Genomic DNA, 20,993 nt, shown 5'->3' with positions numbered 1-20,993 from the left:
CAATTATGAACTATAAAGGGTCTGTGTTTCTGACTTTGTGTGCATGGTAAGGTGTTATATGGCTATATGAGGTCTCTATTTTACTGCTGAGCACCGGGAAACTGAACAGGTTGGAGTTAACTACGTCTTTCACGTTAACAAGTTTCCATGGAGCTTTATTGTACGGCTCGGAGATACAATATAATGGGAACAGCAATGCATTTCGCTGCATATTCTGGGTAAATGTTGCTCGAAACTATAGTGCAGGACACACAATTTGTAAAAGAAAGTTAGGCTTTCAGTACTTTCCTACTTTAACGATAGAATTACAATATGCCTAGCAGTGCTACGGTTCGGCATCTTATTGGATCATTGCCAAGGAAGATTACGATATCCATCTACGCAGACGATATCTGTATCTGGGCGTCCGGCGTGACAAGTTCGTAGATAGGAGCGAGACTACAGATGGCAGTCACACAAACGTGTTCTTACCTACATGTGAAAGGCCTAGAACTATACTCAGAGTAGTGCCAATTAGCCTCATTTGCACGCAAAACAATGACTCCATATGTTGTACGCATAAATGGACATGTAGTTGCTGATGAAACACAGTACCGTTTTCTTGGAGTCATTATCGACCCTGATTTGTCTTGGACGCCATATACTTCATATGTAAAGAAGAGGTTGACAGCAATAGTTCATGTATTCAAATTTGTCGGCGGAAAGTCCTGGGACGCATCTGTGTAATCGATGCTACAGCTGTACCACGCATTGTTTACGCGTCTCCTGAGATGCACCCGGCCAGTGTTGGGTAGCACCAGTAAAACGAACCTCCGTACACTGCAGAGTATACCGGCCCAAGTTCTACGGACGTGCCTCGACCTAAGTGTGCGTCGACAGTAGCCCCAATCGCCATATCGCGTGACCGCCCGGTAGCAACGAACATTGCAGTTGACTCTCTAAGAGTGCACAATAGACTTGTCGCGAGAACACTCTCTCATCATCTTGCTTGCCTGCCGACAACTAGGCTGCATACGAGTTTCAGCCGTCTCGTTCTTGACTACTCACTGAGCATCGCTACCATAGACTTACGACCCAGCAGCATAGCCTTCGTTGCCACTGTTGTCTCTGCATTCACCTCGCGTATTCCTTACCCTTCTAGGCATTAGGAAGAACGCACAAATGTCGTCTGCAGCACTGAAGCAGGAAGCACTATTGATACTACATGAGCCCCACAGTGACCGCTTACATGTTTACACCGATGGGTCGGTCATGCACTCTAGTTAAGCAGCTGCAGTATTTGTCCCAGCAAAATCTACAGTGATAAAATACAGGACATCGCACTTGACATCCACGACGGATGTCAGACTTGTATCTCTGCGTGCAGCAATGCAAATGATCAATCAGAAAACGCTCCTGAGATGTTCTGCGATTCTAAGGTCGCCCTGCAGAGTTTACGCCGTGGACCCCACCGTACGACTTGTCGTGGACACGCGAGAAGCTTACCACCGGGCAGTTGAAAAAGGGCATGACATCGTATTTCACTGGTTGCCAAGTCATGGCGGGTTACTTGAAAACGAGCAAGCAGACGCAGCCGCTCGATCTTCACACAACAGCGGCGATTGCGTCGCTATATCCCGTTGTCAAGAACAGACGCAGCGGGAAAGCTCCGTGCTCTTTGCTGGCGAGCTTCCGTTGGCCCAATGGAATTCGACGGAGTTTACAAACCAGCGCCTTTGTTTCTTAGATCAGGATCTGAAGCTCCGCCTTCCGCACGGCTGACCACGACGGGAGGTAACTTTTAACGCGAGAGAGTTAAGGAGCTCGTGTCGCAGAAAAGCCGGTGTCACCGGCGTCGGCGGCGTTGGTCGTGAGTGAAAAATCCCGGCAGGCAATTTCATTCATCGATCGGTGGCTTGGAGTAGCATTTACTAATGCGTACTCATACCTCATCGGGATGTCTACACGACGGGAACGCGAAGTTTGCGGGTGCAAATAGACGATATACCGCACGTTCTGTGGGACTGACGTCATTACAATGAGCAAAGAAAAGTCCTCAGCGCCACCCTCGACAAGATTGTCAACCGTCCCCTTACGGAAGCCAGAGTTCTTGGAACCTGGTTTCAGCCGACGTCGGCCCGAACTGGTTTAAAAGCGCTAGTATACTTTTTAAAAGAAACCGCGCTCATTGAAAAACTATAGAATGTGCGAACCACTGAGCTCCATTTTTTTTGCTTGCCTTCTTTCGTTTCCCTTATATTTTCCGCCCCACCCCATCCCTCTGTGCACAGTAGCCTACCGCACACTAAATCTGGTTAATCTCTCTGTCTTTCACCGCTTGTTTTCCCTTCCTTCCTTAGAAGATGCTCCGCAAAGACTTTCACTGAGAACTTCATTTGTGTAAATAAAGATAATAGTAAATCTTGCTATAATCCTGAAAATTTTGATGATCAACAACTCCATGAACCGCGGTAACTTAATATTATCATGTTGTCCCGAACCTGTTACGTTAAAAAATCTTGGGCCAGTCATCACAGAAACACGTGGTATGCTATGTCAACAGCACTTGGAACCTTGAAAAGTGGTTGACATTGTCTATAGAGCCCTAATTATCTGACGATGAACGCTGTCGTTATCGATGATACTGTGTCGCGTACTCAATCATTTCATTAGAATAAAAACAGGAACAGTGCAACACAGGACGAGCGAGTAAAGAGAACAGCATCTAAAGATGAGGCAACCAGCCACATTGAACACACTACTAAATTACTTCATTATTTCTTTAAAAGCCCCTAACCCCCTCCCCCACTCCCCCCATTTTGCGCTCAGGGACCGCTCGTTTATTGACCAATTATGAGAAGTGTTTGATCGTCTCAATTACTTTAGGGACGCGCGCATGTACAAACAAGATGGCGCTCTGGATTGTACGAAAACGCTGCTGTCGGAGTGAGTTCAGGGCTGGAGGCATTGCTGAAGTCTGTGACATATCTATAAATTCCTCTCAACCCGTGCCTTGGCGATGTATGGTTTCTCGTGATTAAACGGTTGGAAGTTGGCGCCCGTATATGTCGCTTGTGTCTCACTTCATCCTCGTATGCTTAGCCCCGCAACCTTTGGTTTTAACTCATGCACCAACCAACTCAGCAACAAGTTTTGTTTAATCCTATTAAACTGCGTGGTTTCTGGTGAATAAGCAGTTGGAAGGTGGCGTCCGTATATGTCGTAAATATCTATTTTAAACGATTTTGCTCGGTGTCCGGATCCCTTCCTTTTAAGTAGGCAGCTTTTAAGTAGGCGCTGCCACTCAAGCCCTTGGTGAGGCTTTGGTAGGCCTGATTTTGGTGTATGAGAATTGACATGAATAAAAGTACTATCTATCTATCTATCTATCTATCTATCTATCTATCTATCTATCTATCTATCTATCTATCTATCTATCTATCTATCTATCTATCTATCTATCTATCTATCTATCTATCTATCTATCTATCTATCTATCTATCTATCTATCTATCTATCTATCTATCTATCTATCTATCTATCTATCTATCTATCTATCTATCTATCTATCTATCTATCTATCTATCTATCTATCTATCTATCTATCTATCTATCTATCTATCTATCTATCTATCTATCTATCTATCTATCTATCTATCTATCTATCTATCTATCTATCTATCTATCTATCCATCTATCTATCTATCTATCTATCTATCTATCTATCTATCTATCTATCTATCTATCTATCTATCTATCTATCTATCTATATCTATCTATATCTATCTATCTATCTATCTATCTATCTATCTATCTATCTATCTATCTATCTATCTATCTATCTATCTATCTATCTATCTATCTATCTATCTATCTATCTATCTATCTATCTATCCCGACCAGACGGGCTTCCTTCATACTCTCGACTTCAAGTCGTTCAGTAACGTGGAAAGTTGGGCTAGTTGGTGAGTGATCATAGTACCTTGCTGGTGAAGCAGCGCACAAACACGGACACAGTGAAGACAAGCAGGAATAGACGACACTCGCTGCACTCGCAACTATTTTATTTCGGAACACAAACTTCAAGTTTATATACCTGCGCACCCTGAGGCGTCAAAGCAAATCATGGTAAGATTAAAGGCTTTTTTTTTATATATATATATATCGTTTGCCCGCTCATACTCGGGCGTCACAGGCATTGCACTTATCTGTCATGGTGTGCAATCCTATCCTAATTTGTTGCAACCCTAACAACCATTTTTTTTGCACATTTTCTTTTCTCTTCTTTTTAGTGTACTTCCAAAAACGCAACTTCACCATGGCTTAGATGTACAGATGGCTGACTTATACAACCCTCTCCCCTCTTGTGAATATGAAAGGCTTCGATTATTTCCCTGGTTAGTTGATCCTTATGGTGTGATAAAACTGTGGCATCATTGTAAAGTGGCCAGCACCCATGTTGTGAGCAGTGCCCCTTAATATGGGAATGAATGTTTCCCCCCAGTGACCTTTTGTGCTCTAAAAGTCTCGTGTTTACACAACGACCTGTTTGGCCGATGTATACTTTCCCACACGATATGGGCAAACAGTAGACTACAGAAGACCTGCACTCGACAAGTTTTTCTTTGTGCTTGACTGTGCACTTACGTCCATTTTCTTTTACTTTTGTCGAAACTCTACGATCCAGTCCGGCACATATTTTTCCGAGTTTGTTAGGCGCTGAAAAAACTACTCGTAGACCGTATCTGCCACCTACGTTTTTTAAGTTATGCGCAATTTTGTGTGCATATGGTAGTGACACAATTTTTTTGCTGTCAATCTCTAGTCTGTTGCGCTCTTTCTGATAGCCATTGCGCACATAACGGATCAACTTATACGCTGATGTACATAGTACATGTTTTTCATACCCTGCATTCTTTAGTCTGATAACCTGTTGGCTGAATGTTTCTTTTATTTTTTCCGGGCAAGACTTAGTTAAGGCAGCCCTCAGGCACGAGAAAGCTATGCCACTTTTTACAATTTTAGAATGTCCCGAGTTATAACTAAGCAAGGGTTTTTGTGATCGTGGATTGTATGACCAGCAAACGTGGTCCGGTGTGGAAGTTAACGCCAAATCTAAAAATTGTAGCTTGCCATTCTGCGGCAACTCAACAGTGAAAGCCAGTCCTTGGCTGTTGTCCTTGAACACTTTTAAGACTTCATTCATTCTTACGTCCAAAACACCATGTTCGATTATAACTAAAAAATCGTCCACAAAGCGGAACACTTTTACCGCTAAGTCTTTAAGGTTTGCAACTATCGCTTTGTCAATACTACCTAAAAAAATTGTGCTAAGTACCGGAGCTACTTTTGAGCCTATACATATACCGGACTTTTGTCTGTACATAACATTATTCCACATTACAAAGGTGGACTCAAGGTAAAATGTTAATAGTTCAAGAAATGTATTAACTGATACGCCACATTTGCTGACAAATTCCATCTCGTCGTTGTCTTCCGTTATACAGTGCCTAACACTCGATAATAAGGGACCATGCGGAATATTGTAATACAAATCCTGTACATCTATGCTGAAGAATTCACAACGTCCAGGGTTAGATGTGCTTAAGTACGTTACTAACGTTTCAGAGTTTGGTAAAACGAACGGATCGGTAACTATCAAGCCATTAAGGTGGTTTTGAAGGAATGAAGATACAACCAACTGCCACGAGTCCCTTTCTGATACTATGGCTCTGAACGGAACGTCAACCTTATGTGTTTTCGCCACGAAAAACAATTCGAGATGTAGGTTGCACGAGCGCTTAACTGCAGAAGCAAGTCGCTCAAAATTGTTGCTTGCGAGTAATGTGACTGCTTTATCCCTCACCTTTTTAGCTTTTACGTCGACACGTACGAAATTCTTTCTGACCGCTGACATCGCCTTCTCTTGGAAGAGACCTTCAGGCACAACTACAAAACAACCTTCCTTATCAGAAGTCAGAAACCGTAAATCGTTCTTCACGCCAAAGTTCACTAGATTCCTTACGTGTTGCTCTTTTCTGTCGGCGGTCATTGTCCTGGAAAGCACATCCATACACTCTGTAATGAAACGTGGACGTTCTTCTTCGGCCACACGACGCGCCATGGTCTTGGTCAGTGCTACTTTTTCTGGTGGAGTGAAGGCCGGCTCGAAGGAGAACTTCGGACCGAGTCCAAGAATCCTTTTGTAGTTCTCGGGAACGGTGGCGTCTCCCAAGGTGACCACCCTGCCCTCCGGTGGTCTGTGCTTCTTTGGTCTAGGTAGGTGTGGTCTCGTGGTCGCCCACAACCACTCCGCCAAACTGTCGGACGTCCTACACCATTCCCTGAAGCGTCTGTTGTGCTCTCGACCGTGAAGCAAGGCGCACGTTACTCTCAGGGAATCCTTGAAATGTCTTGCTTGTCTCCATAATTCGGCTTTCACAATCCTACAAATGCGTTTTGAGTGTGTTGAAGATGGCTGAAGGAAACCGCACATGGTTTCGAGTTCCTGGGGGCATACGTTGTACCTTACATGCCAAGATGCCACTCTTGCCTTGCAAACGCATATCGCCATAACTGTAGCCAGGGTGCTAGGGTCATGTTGCTTGAAGTTGTTCGAACATATAAAAGGGCCCGTTGTAATGGAAATGAAGTTCAGTAACGTGGAAAGTTGGGCTAGTTGGTGAGTGATCATAGTACCTTGCTGGTGAAGCAGCGCACAAACACGGACACAGTGAAGACAAGCAGGAATAGACGACACTCGCTGCACTCGCAACTATTTTATTTCGGAGCCGGCCTTCACTCCACCAGAAAAAGTAGCACTGACCAAGACCATGGCGCGTCGTGTGGCCGAAGAAGAACGTCCACGTTTCATTACAGAGTGTATGGATGTGCTTTCCAGGACAATGACCGCCGACAGAAAAGAGCAACACGTAAGGAATCTAGTGAACTTTGGCGTGAAGAACGATTTACGGTTTCTGACTTCTGATAAGGAAGGTTGTTTTGTAGTTGTGCCTGAAGGTCTCTTCCAAGAGAAGGCGATGTCAGCGGTCAGAAAGAATTTCGTACGTGTCGACGTAAAAGCTAAAAAGGTGAGGGATAAAGCAGTCACATTACTCGCAAGCAACAATTTTGAGCGACTTGCTTCTGCAGTTAAGCGCTCGTGCAACCTACATCTCGAATTGTTTTTCGTGGCGAAAACACATAAGGTTGACGTTCCGTTCAGAGCCATAGTATCAGAAAGGGACTCGTGGCAGTTGGTTGTATCTTCATTCCTTCAAAACCACCTTAATGGCTTGATAGTTACCGATCCGTTCGTTTTACCAAACTCTGAAACGTTAGTAACGTACTTAAGCACATCTAACCCTGGACGTTGTGAATTCTTCAGCATAGATGTACAGGATTTGTATTACAATATTCCGCATGGTCCCTTATTATCGAGTGTTAGGCACTGTATAACGGAAGACAACGACGAGATGGAATTTGTCAGCAAATGTGGCGTATCAGTTAATACATTTCTTGAACTATTAACATTTTACCTTGAGTCCACCTTTGTAATGTGGAATAATGTTATGTACAGACAAAAGTCCGGTATATGTATAGGCTCAAAAGTAGCTCCGGTACTTAGCACAATTTTTTTAGGTAGTATTGACAAAGCGATAGTTGCAAACCTTAAAGACTTAGCGGTAAAAGTGTTCCGCTTTGTGGACGATTTTTTAGTTATAATCGAACATGGTGTTTTGGACGTAAGAATGAATGAAGTCTTAAAAGTGTTCAAGGACAACAGCCAAGGACTGGCTTTCACTGTTGAGTTGCCGCAGAATGGCAAGCTACAATTTTTAGATTTGGCGTTAACTTCCACACCGGACCACGTTTGCTGGTCATACAATCCACGATCACAAAAACCCTTGCTTAGTTATAACTCGGGACATTCTAAAATTGTAAAAAGTGGCATAGCTTTCTCGTGCCTGAGGGCTGCCTTAACTAAGTCTTGCCCGGAAAAAATAAAAGAAACATTCAGCCAACAGGTTATCAGACTAAAGAATGCAGGGTATGAAAAACATGTACTATGTACATCAGCGTATAAGTTGATCCGTTATGTGCGCAATGGCTATCAGAAAGAGCGCAACAGACTAGAGATTGACAGCAAAAAAATTGTGTCACTACCATATGCACACAAAATTGCGCATAACTTAAAAAACGTAGGTGGCAGATACGGTCTACGAGTAGTTTTTTCAGCGCCTAACAAACTCGAAAAAATATGTGCCGGACTGGATCGTAGAGTTTCGACAAAAGTAAAAGAAAATGGACGTAAGTGCACAGTCAAGCACAAAGAAAAACTTGTCGAGTGCAGGTCTTCTGTAGTCTACTGTTTGCCCATATCGTGTGGGAAAGTATACATCGGCCAAACAGGTCGTTGTGTAAACACGAGACTTTTAGAGCACAAAAGGTCACTGGGGGGAAACATTCATTCCCATATTAAGGGGCACTGCTCACAACATGGGTGCTGGCCACTTTACAATGATGCCACAGTTTTATCACACCATAAGGATCAACTAACCAGGGAAATAATCGAAGCCTTTCATATTCACAAGAGGGGAGAGGGTTGTATAAGTCAGCCATCTGTACATCTAAGCCATGGTGAAGTTGCGTTTTTGGAAGTACACTAAAAAGAAGAGAAAAGAAAATGTGCAAAAAAAATGGTTGTTAGGGTTGCAACAAATTAGGATAGGATTGCACACCATGACAGATAAGTGCAATGCCTGTGACGCCCGAGTATGAGCGGGCAAACGATATATATATATATAAAAAAAAGCCTTTAATCTTACCATGATTTGCTTTGACGCCTCAGGGTGCGCAGGTATATAAACTTGAAGTTTGTGTTCCGAAATAAAATAGTTGCGAGTGCAGCGAGTGTCGTCTATTCCTGCTTGTCTTCACTGTGTCCGTGTTTGTGCGCTGCTTCACCAGCAAGGTACTATGTTCAAGTCGTTCGTGTCTCACTTCCTGCTCGTCTGTTTTGCGCCCCAACTTTTGGTTTTAAGTCACTAACCAACTAACTCAGGAACAACTTTTGGCGATGGCTCGTTTTTTTTTTTTTTACGCTGTCTACTACTACTAACTTCGCCTAAAGGCTTATCGTCTAAAACAGGACTATCGTGATTTTATTTGATCACGTGAGAATTCTGCAGTCCCAACGGATCCCGAGTAATAAGCGCGAGCAGAAGGCCTATCGCCCGGCCCGGCGTGCCTTAGGGCAACGGCGAGATGCGGGGCGACCGGCTATTTTATGGCATCGGGAACTTGGCGAATGGGACGTTGGACGTCAAAATGTACACAAACACAAAGTACGCGCCTCGTATGAGCGCCGAGCGAGCGTGCACGCCTCGCCTCGGCGTTCCGCTTCTTCTTTCGTTGCGCCGGCTAAGTGGCTCCAACGAAGGCATTGCGTGCTCCGCCAGCCGGCCACACACGCCAGGGTGGTTGTGCTGCAGCTATTGTCGTTGTGATACGGGATAAAATTGTCTCTACTTCTTGTTTACCTCGTTGTTGTTGTTGTTGTTATTGTAGTTCTTGCTGTTGTCGTCGTCGTCATCGTCGTCGTTGCTGTTGTTGCTGTTGCTGTTGTTGTTGTAGTTCTCGCTGTTGTCGTCATCGTCGTTGTCGTCGTTGTCGTTGTCGTTGTCGTTGTTGTTGTTGTTGTCGTTGTTGTTGTTGTTGTTGTTGTCATAGTCATCACCATCGCTGCCCCTCGTTGTTTCTCTTCCAGGAAACAGCGGAAGCTGCATGACGGCACCGACATGCGAAAAATGAGAGAACTAAATGCCATTCCCAAATAATTTTTGCTTTTATCTATCGAGGTCCGAGCAGGGTACAGTCATAAAAATAAATAAAAGTAAAACACAACAAGAAGGTTGCGCGTACGAATCACGTCCTGGTGACCAATCTGTGGGCGAGGAAAAACCACACGGACGTTGGCGCCCGGCATGTAGAAATTATATTTTGACAGGACCCGCTCAATCAGGTGGCAGCGGGACCAAGCGCCGCTGTCGTCCTTCGATCTTGCAACGGCCCATCCCAGTGTTCGCGTACCGTCAGCATGCTGCTTGTGTCGTCATCGTGTTTTTTTTTTTTTTGTCGGCTCACTCTGGCACGTGGTAGCGTGCTGCAAATGATTTACTAAAACGATAGAAAACAACAAAGCGACCTATTATAACGCAAACTCTAAACAGTCGCAATCGTCAATGGTGCGTGGGAAAAATTAGTATTTGAATCATAAGGTTCTGGCATTATACGGAGTTTTTCGTATGCCTGCGATGGTGTGGAGTGTGCCTTACATACCGTGAAGGGTCGAGGGCTAGCTTTTTGCTAATTAGCTGGTAGAAAGGTTCAATTCAATTCTTCATTTGCAGACATAGAACGTACAGAGATATGAAAACTGGTTGGACCCATAGCCCCATGCTAGTTAAGGGTACAATGAAAACTAAATAATTACAAGTACAAAGCAAGAAATTAGGGGGATTTACGTGCCAAAAGCACTTTCTGATTATGAGGCACGCCGTAGTGGAAGACTCCGGAAATTTTGACCACCTGGGGCTCTTTAACGTGCACCTAAATATAAGTACACGGGTGTTTTGGCATTTCGGTCCCATCCAACAAGTACAAAGCAAGTAAGATACATCACGTGCATACACATGTTTGTTGTACACCAATAAATTGCACGAGCGTACAAAAGGAAATGCGAAATAGTGAAAAGCACGTTACAGTTTTAAACAATTCTTAATACACATATAAAACCCTAGTTAAGAGGATTGCAGGCAAGTTCCTGCATTTTTATGAAGCTTCAAAATGTACATTATTAATCTCGACAAAATCGAAACACTAGTTAAATGATATTTTTGGCAGGTTTCGGCGAGTTTCTAAAAAGAGGAAATCGTGATTCTTCACATTAAAAATCATTATTCAGGCTTAAGCAAGTATTTTTAACGCAAGGATGAAAAATTAATTGCTTGTTTTACTTCTTCTGGTAGTTTATTCCGAATTTGAGACCCTGAAAACTGTAGCAAACGTTGTCCGTAAATATTCTTAGTTGGAGGTCACTGGTCACTGGTCACTGGTCACTTCTGGTTCCGTCTGGTCACTTCTGGTCACTTCTGGTCAATGCGCGTGCGAATCGTCGCAAGTTCCTTTCTCCTTGCTTCCATTGAGGGAATGTATTTATCAAACCAGTTTTTTCATTACGTCTGCGTCGCCGTCCAGCCTTGGAGCCATTTCGACCTCGGATGCCACGTGGTAGCTCACGTGGACAACGAATGTATAGATGCGCCGTGAATTAGCACGCACTCTTCGTTTTCGGTGCTTTCTTCTCACGAACGGGTTGCGCGTTTCGGCGTGACATGGCGTCTCTGACAGGAAAGTATCGAGGCCAGGGTGCTAACGAAAGCCAATGTACGCAGAGTGCGCGACGATTATTGTTTCCGTGCAAGACGGGCTTCAAAGAGTGCAGAGCCCTTCTCAGAGTGTAGAAGAGACCCACACGTCAGGCTTCAAGAGAGAACACGACATGAACAGGAGAGAATGTAACAAATGATATTCTGATTACCATCACAATCCAAAGACATGTTGTGAGTTATAGCGAGTCCATTTAACGATGGTCTATTCCACCTATCCATCTTCTGAGGAGTGCGTCAGGGATCTAATGGTTATTGTACCCCGGTTCTGTGCCGGAGGTTCTCAGTTACGGTCATCACGTGATTATATATATATATATATATATATATATATATATATATATATATATATATATATATATATATATATATGTGGAACATTGTGGTAGCGGCAGCAATTCGCCTGGAGTCTTTATACAATTGCTGTCGCAGTACTACCCCCGTCACAAGAGCAATATTATAGTGGGCAGCAACTAGTAACCTAAGATTTGAAAGCGAACTCCTCCCACAAAGACGCAGTGCATCTGGCCTTCGACTGTATAAGGGAGCCGAGCCTACTGGAGTACGCTCACCGTTGAATGAACCTCGCTCTGCTAGCAGACATGCTAGGCTAATTAGAAAACAGAAGCTGGCCGTTTCAAACTAAAGTGTTACCTACGACTGTGCCGCGATACTAACATGCATCTTCCATAAAGACTGCCCTAGTCGTTCCAGCCCGATTCAGAATCCAGTGATGCAAAAGAACGATCGGAGCGGAGAACGCTTGTTTCGAACGCGCGAAACCTTTTGACGTCAGGCAGATAGGCGAACCTAATTGGCTGGTGCGTCTATGAAAACTTTGTTTGATTTGGACAGCGTACATATACATGTGTATATATAAGCATGTACGCAGTGTACATATAAGCATGGACAGTGTACACATAAGCATGTGATTCTTAGGTTGTCACCGACAATGGTGGCTGTTTGAACGAATGCACATTGTCGCAGCGAGTGTCATTTTGGCGACGCGCTGCAACACGGGAAGGAAAAGTGCAACTTCAAACTGATGGCCGTGTCGATGTGCAGTTCTTTTACAGCTTACCTTCTTTATAGATGATGCTAAGTTAACGGCAGTGGCCAAATATGTACAATGTACATGGCGACTAGAGGCCTTGTACATTGGTAATCAATCGTAATTATTAGGACCACTGCCCTTTAACCTTTTTTTTATCCTTCTCTCTCTCACATATCACGCCCCCATACCCTTCCCCCAGTACAGGGTAGCCAACCGGAGATATTCTCTGGTTAACTTTCCTGTCTTTCCTTTGCCTTTCTCTCACTCTCTCTCTCTGTCTCTTCTCGGCACTTTTTTCCACTGTTCGGAATTCTTATTTCCTTCTGTAAGTGGATGACATGACTATCTTGAAGGAAACGGATGCCCTTGATAACTATCGCATGCTGCAGTCGGACCTGTTTTATTTTATTTTCTTTTAGTGCCGCAGAGATATCCTCGCCTTGAAGGCTGTTAATACCGAAGGGTGTGCCTTGGCTTCAATCTCAGAACACCAGTTATTCGGTTTTCTTATTCTCTTGATTCTGCGAAATTGTGCAATGTCCGCTCGATCAACGATCTTAGTGTACTCTTTGATACGAGCTCAGTCTTTTCTGCTCACACTAAGCGCGTTGCAATGCGGGGTATGCGCTCTCTGGGCTCTGTTCGCAGACTATCAAGGAAATTAAATTCTCCGACACCCTTTCCGCAAGTTTCACGCAAAAATCTGTCTTCCTCAACACGAATACGCGCCGGTTGTCTGGAATGGCATTTACAGATCGAACAGTGAGATTATAAAACAGATCCAGAATAAGTTTCTCGGCACATGTTATCATTGTTTCCTATAACAAGAACTGGATGTTGTACTAGCATTGTTGGGTTGTCGTCACTGCCTTCACTTCTGTTTCTTTTAAACGTCCTCAGTTGTACCGGGTTTTGAATTCCACGTAATACCACCAGGGAGCATAAGCCTTCCCGTGCGCGGGCCTGTCACAGCCTATCCGCTATGATCCTCGACCTAATACTAAGTCTTCAGAGCGTTTATTTCTTGATATCGAATTTTTTTTATTATTCACTGTTATTTTTTTCTCCGATCGCTACATGCTTATATCATTAGCTCCACAAACTGTTCAAGTCCTTTTCTTGTCTATTTGCTACTGGATTTGCCTTGCCTTTTTTTTTGTACGTGAACTGCCCTTTTCACAACTTCCTTTTTAGAATTATTGTGTTTGTATTCTCGTACTCCGCCCTCTTGGTTCTCACTTTTTGTCTGTCTCATCACTCTCTCTTTACTTACATTTTCTTGTAGTAGCGTTTTGTTTTGTTTTACTGCACGCTTGGCACCTGCACTCTGACATAGGTTTGTTCCTGGGCACGTTAATTAAACTAGTGAGCGATTCCTTCATTCATTGGCTAATAATATTATTTGCTTTGGAAAATTAGACGGCATAGAAAGATAGAAAAATAAACCAATAGATAGGCTTACAACTGCCCCTTCAAGGTCCACAATGCCTACGTGCTCTTTGGGAAGGAGGGAATAGATAAATGAAAATCAGAGATAGGCAGTAAAAAAAAAATGTAAGTAAGAAGATCATGGATCTCTAAGACTAAATTAAAACAACAACAAAGAGCACAGTGCGGTGCGCATTAGCCAAAATAAGTCGTTCTAAGCGCTGAGCAATTTCTCCCATTCGGTGAAACAAAGAATCAAACAAGCAAAAAAAAGACAGAGACCACTCTTCTGCCATTTAATGCCTCAGCAATTCCAGCGAATGGGCTGGCCATTAAAGCCATGTGCAGTGGCAATAAGAGATGAACTGAATGGGTCCTGCAGCGCCGGTATAAGTGTAAGCAGCTCACGGAGGAGGGATACGACCTCAAATATGGCGGTGCGGTACGGTACGCGAGAGACCGTTACCGCGTATTCAAATCGCCCTGTAAGAGAGCCCACGATTTGTGTCCACGGGTGCGTTCGCATTGCGCCTGCAGCATAGCCGCCTCTGACCTTTTAACAAAAACAACAACAGAAAGAAAGAAAACACCCGCGAACTGCCTTTCCATGGTCGGCGGCGTGTTTTCACGCAAAAACCATCTTCTTTCGAGCGTGCCTGTGAATGTCTGATGTCGCTTAATATGAGCGCGCTATGTTTGCAAATTCTGTGCCTTTAGTGGTGCAATGGGTGTGGCTCAATGTAATTTAAACGAGTACTGACGTGCTTATTTCAAGATATCACGTTTTTTTTTTCAAGGTAAGGCAAGGTCTACGCACTCTAAGCCACATCAACAATATAGTGACAGGCGTCAGAGCGTCCTCAAAAACTTACTGTAAAAAAATATCGGCGGATACCACGCATATAACGTGTGATTCAGTGATAAGGAAGGCGTTTTTAGATTTTGACTACCGCCTCTTCACTTGGCGTCTTCTTCACTTCTGTGCAGCCAAACGCACCTTGGTGGATGCAAGCTGTGGTCACGTTTTTATCACATAATGTCTTTCTCCACACTCGGCTGCTTCTGTATCCGAGTTCTTCAAGTTTCTGTCGTAGACCTGACTTCTCGCCTCTTGTTTGTGGCTGTTTATTCGGGCACCTTCAGAGTAGCGCATGACCATTTCAGGGGCATGACCAAGAACGTTCGCATTCGCATTGTCACCTGACCAGTTACATATTTCCAGTGTCCCAAGTTGTCCCGTTCGGACACAGGCTCAGTGACTCGTGCTCGGTGATGCAAGTTGTTGTCCGGACTTATAAGTGGCCCACATACAGCTGCTCATAGCCGACGGCCCAAGTTGTTGCATGCCCGGCACGTCAGTAGCCAGCCGCCATAACGTCGTCGTGATGCGCTGTTCGCATGGTGCATGGAGCCTCTACGGCTACCACCCATCAGTATGGCCAGACGAAAGACGCGCAGTACTCTTGTTTACATTTCTTTTACGAGGAACACCAGTACACGTAGTCCGAGTGCTACAAGGTGTCTGGAAATGAAGCTCTGCGTCATAACGTCGCGATATCGTCGATGATTCCACGCCTGCTATGTGAAACCAACAGCTGCATCAGAGCAAATGTCTCATAAATATTTCCCGTCCGTCATAGTCGCTGAGTGTACTAGCCTTTACACTTTTGATACGGTGTGTAGCGTTCTGAACGAAGGGCATGTTAATCGCAAATTGACAATCCCGAAAGAAAGAGGGACCTAATATAAAAAAAAATGTGTTCGTCCAAAGTTGCCCTCAACACTCTTTTCTTTCTAGAAGATGACCTACTAGAGCGGGATTCCTTGTACTTTGGAGTCGGCACATTTCCTGTCGCGTTGCCCCCAGGTAAATTTCCTGAATTCCTTCGCCACGTGCAGGGCACTCAACCAGAATGTCCTCTTGTTACCAACCCGGCCCTTCTTTATGTGCACTTACTCTCTCCCTGTCTTGTTGAAGCTGAGCAATTTTGTTGGAGCTAGAGCGTGCGTTAGTTAATGAGGGTTGGTACTAGCGAAGCATTTCGCTTTCTAGACGGCTTCGTAAAAGTGAAGTGCTGGTCAACCTTAATACCTGATGTCCCCTTAACTAAGTCACTAATTATGAACTGTCGGTGTATTTCGACATACCTAGATAATTTTACAACCTGGAGCTGCAGAACATATTGAATGTATGTAAGGGTTGTAGGATGGTGTTTAGACGTTCTCTGCCGTTTTGGCAATTAGGGGAGTAAATAAATATCGACAATGTCTGCAGTCGTGATGACACTTAAGTTTGTAAAAGGAATTCAATCGCATCATCAAAGCGAATCCACAAGTTCACTGCAAGTATTGAGAGAAAGGAGAGGCTATTCCTTCGTCATTGCTGACAAGAGGTGGTGTTTGGAATGACCCGCCGGACATGATAGTTCCTTCATATAAGTGTCTGCGTATGGCAGTACTTGGACATTGTAGCAAAGCTACTCTGATATACAGGTGGGTAAATTTATTCGCATCTCATTGTCTGAGCTATTTTATCCTCCTTGCAGCCCTTATAGAGAACGGGCAAAAAAAAGCTCCGCACACTAATGTGCAAACCATGCTTTGATTGGGGACATGGTAGTATTAAAGGCTCCTAGCAAATGAAAAAAAAGAACGACACTTTAAACGACAAGAATGTGTATTGGCAAAAGAGCTGAATCTCTTTATGTTGGCTCGTCGTAATCGTTTCTAGTGTGGACGACGGCTTAGTAATTTTAGGTATCGCTTCCATATATCTATCGCCTCCTTATATCTTATCGCCTCATTATATCCTATTCCATCCTTATGCAGTATCGCCTCCAAGAGGTTCCTCCTGCAAATTTTTGAAAAGTCGCTGCGGAGAAATAACTTATTGAGTTGGACACCCCTTCAACTGGCAGTCGGAAGCACTCACTTCCGTAATACTTCATGATTTCATAAAGGTGGATGACATCTTGACATCCATGTTATGTCTTCTAGAGGTCCAGATGTTTCGACTTTCTGGTTGTGTAGATCAGAAGAAACAGACGGAACAGTCTCAAGAAGTATTGTTTTTATGAAAGTAATATTTCTTTCCGTTAATACTGCGCCTTACCTATATAATGTTATTGAGGCATGATACGAGTCTTCATATCTATGCTTGGTTGTCAAGACGCCTTTACACTTTCATTTTTGGCTTCGCAGATGAGAGGAAACGTTGAGGGCTTTTCGTGTGAACATTGATTTTACGGTAATAGCACATTTCCCCCTAACACCGCGCTCTAATTTATTTTCTTTGGTGACTTCCATACTGCTCTATGCTAAGCAAATGTCTGTTTCGGCAATCACATCGAGACGGTTCTAATGGTCTTACTCGCCCTTAATATAGACATGTGGACGATGCACCCATTCTCAGATGGCTCTCTGAGGTATGTAAAAACCACTCCGTTTCGTTTTTTTTCCTTTTTGAATTCTCGTTTACTCCGATGCATTGGCTTCGGAATTCGCGCAGAGGCGGAGAAGGGCTGTTAGAACTGGTGATTTTAAAGCTGCTGTGTTAATCAAGACTATTCTTGTGAGTTCTTTTTTAGCAAGAACCTTTGCATAAAAGATACATGCATATATTTATATAGAACGTTTTATTATAGGAAGATATGTCATCGACACAAACCATCGTCTGCTTCGAGCAATTTCAAATGCGCAGTGATGGCAGCTCAGGATTTATACAAAAATTGTGGGATTAAAAAAAACAAACAAGTATAGTATGCAACGACACGCGCTGGTCGTTAGCGCTTTACTCGCCCATAAAGACTTTATTACGGCAGTGGAGTTCTATGCTGCGTGTTTTTCTTGATAATGAAGGCAAGAGAGGGAGGGAGAAAAAGGATTATACGGCCGGGGTTCCCGAACTCCCGGCGTAAGTGCTATTTCATCTAAAGCTTAGAGACGGGTTGGATAGGAAAGAAGGGAGAGTGGGAGAGAGATGGGGGACCGAGTGTCAACGACCGTAAAAGCAAGTGCGTTGAAATGTTCACTGAAAGAAAGAAACGCTAAGTGAACCCGAACGACAGCGCACGGTGGATTTCGACTTAACTTACTTATAATGTTGCTGCACTGGTTTGAATGTGAAGAAGTGCCTCACAAAATTGCATTTGATATGCTCTGAGGAAATCATTGCGGCATCGTTGGACGCTGTTAGGGGTATCTGACAGTTACATCTAACAGTGACGTGCAAAAGAAAGTGGATTTTTTTGACGTTCGTAACATACCAGCCCGTAATGAGAATAGCGTTGAACAACGATCATATCTCTCGGCTGTCTTCAATTTTCAAGATGATATGAAAAGAACATACTATGGACTTCGCGTTATCTCGCGCTAAAACTGACTTTTGCCAGTTAGATTGAGCTCAATCAAATTTATCCGTAGGACGATGTTGGGGTTGCTGGAACTCACCAGAATCGACAAGCGATAACACCAAACGCTGAAAAGCTGCATTCACTGCTGCTATAGCATATCGGAAAAAAATAAACGGATGGCCACCTAATAAGAGATGAGGTAAGCTGTCCACAAATGACTCATTGATTATTTCTATACCTGCAAAGAGTCAGCGACAGATGATAATAATAACCATAATGCCATGATGTATCTAGAATCAGACATATATATCAAAACGTTTATTTGAAAGAAAAAAAAATGCACAACAATGAAAGACTCAGTGAGCTTCATAAGCCTCACCTATACTGCTCCCAACGGGACAGCTCTTAGTTGTTTTGTGAGAGGCTGGCCCCTAGAATGACAAGTACTAATGGTCGATGACGGGACATACTGATCGAACGAGCAGTTCGACTGTTCAAGGACCATACGTGCTTAGAGTTTCGGCTGATGAGTACACGGGTCCCATTGTGGAACGGCTAATATCCGCCCGTCCGTCCATCCATCTGCCGGTCTGCCCGTCCAATATCTGCTATACCTAGCCGAGTCTCTACCGACAGTTGGAAATTGTCTAGGGGAAATGTAGTTTGATATTGGCCATATGTAAACCACTCAGTACATGCAGTTTGCATCCATGATGAGAGAGTGATGACTGACGAAAGTGTCAGTGTCTGTGCCCTGTGCCGTCTGTTCCAGTCCAGTGTCTACGTGCTGGTCGCAAGTACGCTCGTAAGCACCAACAAGCTCAATTTGCCACCCTTTTGCGAGTGTCTGTTCAAGTTGTGTCCATCTAATGTAGGCTTTTCACATCTTTAAAGGCACGATGCCATCTATTTCATTACCGCCCTGATTCTAGCAACTATCGCTCACTCCAGTACAAGCCAACCAGCCAGTGTTACCCTGCCTAAGCTCCCCATCTTTCCCCCCTGCCCAGGGGCGTAGCCAGGGGGGGGGGGGGGGCTTATGGGGCTTCAGCCCCCCCCGAAATGTTTTCGTGCTGTCCATGCACCACCGACCAAAGCGACCCCCGGCGCCGGAAATCACTCTGGATTTTGTCTAGAATGTCTTTTTGACGCTCGAAAAGACATTTAACCGCGAAGATTGCAAACTCGGGCTGGATTTCGTGGCAACGCCCACACACCGGGAGTCACATAACGCCAAGCAGTCCCATCCGAGCACAAAGTTTCAAGGGCGCTTTGATGGTGAGCGGGCTCGCCGCGGCATCTCACTGAGGCCACGGAATCTATGGAGCGCATGGATATCAATTGCGAAACTTTATGGGTATAAATCTTATAGGCTCTTGATGTGAAAGGTGCATTGACATTTCCAAAGTTGTGCTTTAGATTTTCATTTGCGGAACTTTGTGGGTTTAAAGTTGTTGTAAACATTTTATGCTAAAGGTCTATTGACCTTTCTAAAGTCTTACATCAGAACATACAACGAGACAAGCCAAATCAACACACTAGCAGACGAGTTGACAAAGCAGGCAGCGAGGTCCAGTGAGACGAAGCGTTGGGGTGGTTCATTTGTGCCGTCATGTCACATAAAAAATATCAACATTTTTTTTTAACCTATGCCAGAACATCCATGTCAAGACACTAAAGCCAGCCAAAGTAACTACGTTCTTATTCATTTTTTCTACTTTGACTTTATTCGCGAGGACACATTGAGCCTCTTCAATTTTTTTTTGTTCTCGCTACCCTACCCGCGGGCTCCCAGAGCCAGCCTCGTATGGCCCCGACTATCGTGCGGTGCACTTCGGTGCGCGTTTGGTTTGCTCTGGCCGAGTGGATTTTCACCGGACAGGGTTTTGGACGCTTTCTGGCTAGCAGACGAGAAAAAAAAAACAATGGTCGCTCGCCGCCATCACCGTGGGGACTCGAAGGATTGCACCGCATTCCTTGAGCGGAACCTTTCCGGAAAGATGTTTCGCCGCTGTAGGATACTGAGCAGTATGCGTATGGTTCTCAGCGGACCAAGCGTCTGATGTTTTCTTCGGTATTCCTTCCGTAGCCCCATTAAGTGCCCGAAGGAGGCATTAGATTCTGGCCAACATACTTTCCTATGCGTTTTTTTTTTCATTTCGGTGCCTCCGCTTCACAGGAAAAAAATACATTGTTGCGGCGCAGCGAATTGTCGCATGGTGAAAGTTCGATTTTGATACTCCTTTTGCGGAAAGTGATGGGCGACGGGACGCTTCAGTTGCCGGATACGTTTATTATATTATTGCGAAAGCAATTATATGGACACTCCAGGCGCATTCCTGCCATCGCCCTCATATTTCGTATAAAGTCCGAGGGTGATAACATCGTGAGCACGCGCTGCATGCTGTATGTGCAAGTGAAAGCGTAGGAGGGGAGGTGAGCCGAAGATGGTGGGTCAGTCTTGTGTGCGCAAAGGAGAAAAGCAGGGAGCAAGCGCGCCGCCTTCCGTCGCGCGGAATACATCGGGGGGAGTGGATGGAATGGGGGCGGAATCTAGGATTCTGTAAATCTATGATTGTGCAACATGTTTATTTGCCTTGTTTGACGCATTATATACAGTTACTTCTTACATACATAGACTCATTGGAGGCTAATACGTATACTTAAATATCTTGTTGCGAGGTTTTGTGTATACATGCAGTGAACTTTGTTTCCAGTGACACTTTTTTG

The 20,993-nt window shown here is 44.2% G+C and overlaps 1 protein-coding gene across 3 annotated transcripts in view; it reads right to left on the bottom strand.

The window, feature by feature from the left end:
• LOC135920736 (adhesion G protein-coupled receptor E2-like) overlaps positions 1-20,993 on the bottom strand; it is a 565,456-nt gene that overhangs the window by 267,069 nt on the left and 277,394 nt on the right. The window lies entirely within an intron of this gene.

The sequence above is a fragment of the Dermacentor albipictus genome, chromosome 6, assembly GCF_038994185.2.
Source record: "Dermacentor albipictus isolate Rhodes 1998 colony chromosome 6, USDA_Dalb.pri_finalv2, whole genome shotgun sequence".
NCBI lineage: Eukaryota > Metazoa > Arthropoda > Arachnida > Ixodida > Ixodidae > Dermacentor > Dermacentor albipictus.
Note: the sequence above shows the minus strand (reverse complement) of the source record. Positions and strands in the feature narration are given on the sequence as shown.